This window comes from Primulina tabacum, chromosome 2, assembly GCF_025594145.1.
Source record: "Primulina tabacum isolate GXHZ01 chromosome 2, ASM2559414v2, whole genome shotgun sequence".
Lineage (NCBI taxonomy): Eukaryota > Viridiplantae > Streptophyta > Magnoliopsida > Lamiales > Gesneriaceae > Primulina > Primulina tabacum.
The window spans coordinates 3127757-3133081 of record NC_134551.1 but is presented as its reverse complement, the minus strand read 5'-3'; the positions used below and the strand labels follow the sequence as shown (position 1 = coordinate 3133081).

At 34.8% G+C, this 5325-nt stretch overlaps 1 pseudogene; it reads right to left on the bottom strand.

Moving 5' to 3' along the window:
- Positions 1–1705: 1705 nt before the first annotated feature.
- Positions 1706–4445, bottom strand: LOC142525372 (uncharacterized; annotated as a pseudogene).
- Between the last annotated feature and the right edge of the window lie 880 nt (positions 4446–5325).

The following is a 5325-nucleotide window of genomic DNA, read 5'->3' as shown; positions in this document are numbered from 1 at the left end:
TAGAGACAATATAGCTTATTGTCTTATTTGAGTTGTTGTGTATGTATTTATTGTACTGTTTCTGCTACACTGACGTAGATAGTGTGGTGATGACATTATTTTGTCGTATATGCATTATATTATTACGTCGTCGAAAAGAAAATTTTTATCCATATGACGTCACATGTTGTATGATTACGTGGCGAGGTTTGGGGCGCCACAAAACTGGTTTGCAAATTTGAAGTGAGTTGTAGATTAAGAAGCGGGTTAGTTGGATTTTGGGTTTGTAAACTTCCAAATTTAGTAAATTACTTTTAAGTTTTGCTTGTTAAGTACCATAGCAATTTATTTATTAGAGAAGGGTAATTATTCTCACATTTTAATTGACCATAGCAGTTATTCTAAGAAATCGAACCTCTTTGCACCCTTGACTTTACTGGAAGAGTAGATCTCTTGTGAGATGATCTCACGAATATTTATCTGTGAGACGAGTCAATCCCTACCGATATTCACGATAAAAAGTAATATTTTTAACATAAAAAGTAATACTTTTTCGTGAATGACCCAAATAAGAGTTCTATCTCACAAAATATGAACAGTCAGACCGTCTCACACGAGTTTTTAATCTTTATCTGTGAGACGGGTCAACCCTGCTGATATTCACAATAAAAAATAATACTCTTAGCATAAAAAGTAATATTTTTCATGGATGACTCAAATAAGATATCCGTCTCACAAAAAACGAGACGTGATACCGTCTCACATAAATTTTTGTCTTCTTTGAAATAATCATTCAACCATAATAATTATTGTTATGTTTAAATTAATATTTTTTCTATTTTTTTATAAAAATAATCTAGTCATCTAAAAATTTAAATATGTAAATAAAAATAAATAAAATATGTGGATAAGACATATTATTTATAGATAAATTACAAATTTACTAAAATATATTTTTATGATAAATAAAAATTAAATATTTTTATAAGTTAATAGGAGTATTTATAGTGCACTTCTGTAATATTTTGTGGTGTACAACTCACTCACTGTGTTTCCAAATAGAACACACTCTCTCTTAATATAGGAGAACAAACACATCACAAATATTAGAACTAAGCACTCAAATGCTATAGGATGAGAGAAAACTCGAAGAATGGATGATTTCAAAATGAAGGGGGAGCTCTATTTATAGAGCCTCTGTCAGTGTGAAAACGCGTAGAAAGCGCGTCTTCAGTCTTCAAATCCTGCTGCAACTTGTACGAGCCAACATTTGTTGACTTTTCTTACCCACATTTCTCCTACTTGAAGATTTGATATATATATTATATTATAAGTGAAATTTAATAGTTCGGGAAGATTCGATTGTATAAAATTCAACTTTAATTTACATTACACGTTGTGTGTATAAATAATAACCGAAGTTTTTTTTTTTTATTGAAAATGATAAAGAATGTCCTCCTATATATCTATTTATCCCTTGGTTACGTCAAACAAGCTCTAATTAATATCACATGAATGTAGTATTAGCAAAAATCAAATAGTGTCTAATTTATTTCAATCCATATTGTTATATTTGTTATTCTTATTCTCCTTGGATGATTTGTAAGACCAATGCAGAAAATCAACGAGTCAAGACCTATGCAGAAAATCAACGAGTCAATATTTTTTTACCCAAAAATACATCAAAAGACATAGAAGAACGTAAGAATGCAAGAAAAATAAAGTCACTGTACCAAAGCATGAAGGCAAAAGAAAGGGAGATACAGATAAAACTTGAAATGCTTTTGAATCATAACCAATATATTTTGACAATCAACACAAGTACGTTTTCCTAGCTAGTATAATAAAGGGAAAAGGAGAGTGGATTGGTATAACTCCATTCTTGACCGAACCAAAAGAATCAAAGACTTGAAACTAGAAGAATACAATGAATTTGTGAATGGAACAAAGAAAACTAATCAATTTTTATCTTTGTAGTTGGCAGAGTTTGGGTTCTTGGGGATATCTATTGTTTCACTATGAGGTGGGGGAGCTTGCATAGCTTCCTTTCTGACTGGAAATCTCGGAAGGCGAGGGTGGAGACATTGGCGATGGTGGAGATATAGAGAGTGTTGCCCTATACACCATAGGAATGGGAGAAATCACCTCTGTAAGTTCTTCATTTCCCTCATCCAGGTACAAAACGTCCTGCATTGTGAGTTGGTGGTACTCCACAATCTCCCTCAAGAAGCGGTTCTCGCGAGCGTACAGGGAGTTTTCGCGAGCCAGTCGAGCCTTCTCTGCCAATAGTGTCTCCAGCTGAAGGCGTATCTGGACAGCAAATATAAAGTAGTGAATTTCAAGTTACGTATAGATCAACTGAATTAAGTTCAATCCGGACTAGAAGGGAATAAAGGGAGATACCATATCATCATCAGCAGGATTAACTCCTTTGTCGCGAGCCTCTCTAAGGATTCTATTCTCTTCTTCTAGCTGAGAGCACCGCTCCTTTGAGAAAGCCAGGTCTGCTTTGACAGTTTTCAGCTCTCGCAAAAGTAGTTTTGCTTTGGCAGCTGTTGCCATTGCCACCTGCGTTGCCAAATAGTAGTGTACAATTCATTTCAACACTGAAAAAGCAAGAAAAACACGGCAGATTGAAGCACGAGATCTTGTTTAACTCTGTTTCAAATGAGTCTCCAAAACCCAATTTAAAATAACGTTTAAACTAATATTGGATTTACATTTTGATTTTTTGATGTTGAAGTTAATATTCAGGTTAAATCTAACAAAGAAAAACCAAGCTATATGCGGTTCTTGGATTATGATACTTTAATCCATTGTAATTGTTTGTTAAAGATGCCTCTTCTGTTGTATGAAACAGGTGGTATACATGCATATATGCAACTTGTATTTGTCACTTTGAGGTAATGAAACTGATACTTCATGGCTCACAATTGCTGCTCTTAAACAGAAACATAATACTATATAATTTAAGCAGACCAAAGATATGGCAACCTTACGTCGCGAGCTGCCTTGAGCTGATCTTCCTGGCTGGTTTGATTTGGCGATTCCGTTAGTTGCTTCCATGAACCAGGTGCACCTGATTCAAAGCTGAGTTCCTCCAAGTTGATTCCTTTTTTTCTTAGCTGTCGTTTGCGAGTTTCTTGGATTAAATCTGCTGTCTTGTTTCAACAATCGTGCGCCGCACCTGAAAACCATGAGAAATAGATGTTGACATATAAATCGACTCTTAGGGACCTTTAATGGCATCTATTGCCTTGAATGGTGAAATTAATGCAAGAAAACAAAGTTTCCTGTGGTATTTTTGTACTAAGATTGCCACCAAAGAATGTCAAATAGAAAACAAGATGGTCATTTCAGGAGTAAATATTCATCTCTATTTCTAACAAAACCAGATAAAAACTTCTGACGTTGGATTCTGATATCTGTAAGGTTCACACAAGACAAAGAACAACTGGTCTAATCTGACCTCCAAAGCATTCCCAATGGAGTCACCAATGCGGTTCATCGAAGATGCAAGTGCATCCAGTCTCTTACGCAGAGTAGGATTGTCCAGCCTCGTAGACATTTCAGCCTACAATTATTACAGAAAAAAGGAACGAAAAGACATGACAAGAATGGTTTTAAAGCTTATAAGCAAAGCAGTTACCGCGGATTGATACGTATAAAATGATGTGACTTGAAAGACAGGTGAAGATAAATTGATTCCATAAGTGCACATGGCAACACTCCACCTCAACTCAGAAGAGCTAGATGTCATTATTCACCTGCCCAATCCTTGAGGAATTCAACATTTCTGGCCATGTTACGCCATCGCCATGATATTTGGAATGATGGGCATTTTCATCCTCAAGAATTGACTTAGCTTTCCTAGCTAGAACACCCCAAAGGCTCCCGTCTTCGCTCGAACTCCCCATTGACGTGTAATCATATGCAGGACCTGCTCCCTGTTTATATAAACCACATCGATCAAAGACATATAAAGGGAGTACCAGAACTCCGTGTATATATATGTCTGTGTGCATGCGTTCGTGTTTGAGAAGATGAGAAAAACCAACTCAAAATCATGTATATATCAGGATTTGTTCTTATATGTATTATATAGCAGGAGAGTATATCAGATAGGTGGCCGCGGGAACCTTGGGGTGGTCCTTGAAACGAGAGGAGTCAGAATGCGCGGCGGATGCCTTTAAGGCCTGAGCCGCCAGCGAAGACGACGCAGTGTACAACGCCGCCTCATCTCTGTCGTCCGACGGCAGCACGTAGGTGGATGATCTTCCCACACCATGTCTTCTTCTATACGCCATCGATCATTCTACGTATTCTCTTCTTCTTCTAAGATGGCAATGGTATGAGCATCGACCCCACCATAAATTCAATGATTTTGCGACTCCTAGGATCCTGATCAACCATCAACTCCTCGATCCCGAGCTAGCCAACAAACGCAAGTTCGAAAGGAAGAGAAGTGCTCCACCTCGTTTAACAAACTATCCTCCTTTTATGTTGCTCTTCATTAATACATACTTATTTTTTCAACATAATTATATTCTGACAAATATGGATAATATAAAATTAATTAACGTGATTTACGAGTTATTATATTAATTTAGAAATTTATTCACGTTATGAATTGAAAGAATAACGATGGTGAGTTTTAATGTCATCAAAAAAATTAATTACTTAATTTTCAATACACTTAATAATTAACTTTTTTTTTGCAAATTTAAATATTAATTTCAATTTAAAATGTTATTAAATATTTATGACATATGTATGTTATGTATCGAAAATGAAAGGAAAAAAAGGCACACACGTACATTAATAGTTAATTTAGACTTATTATTGATAGATATTTAATTTGGTACAGATGTATCTAACAAAATAGTCACGTATACGAAATAAACAACCCATCAAAATGAAATTAACAAATTTCATTACGTACGCCTGTAGACAAAATCAACTCTTTATCAGTTCTCACGCTTGGGTTGCGTATTTCTTTTAAACTTTGCATTGCGTTAAATTTGTACTTGTGCATTTTATTCAATTTATAAATTTTATTTCATTACTTAATTTAACAAAATTCACTGTATAAATTATATGGGAATAATTTTCATTCTACTATTGTCAATTTACATAATTGTTTTCCAACGATTAAAAATAGAGATAAAAAAATCGAATTATATCTTGTTAAGATTGAACGTTGTGTCTAAACTCATCTCAAAAGCTAGTCATATAAAAAATTGTTAAGTCAATACATATACAACTCTCAAGAATCCTATTCAGTCGATATGAAACACCTAACACACACCTATCACAGGCATGGATGAAGAACAACACATAACGATG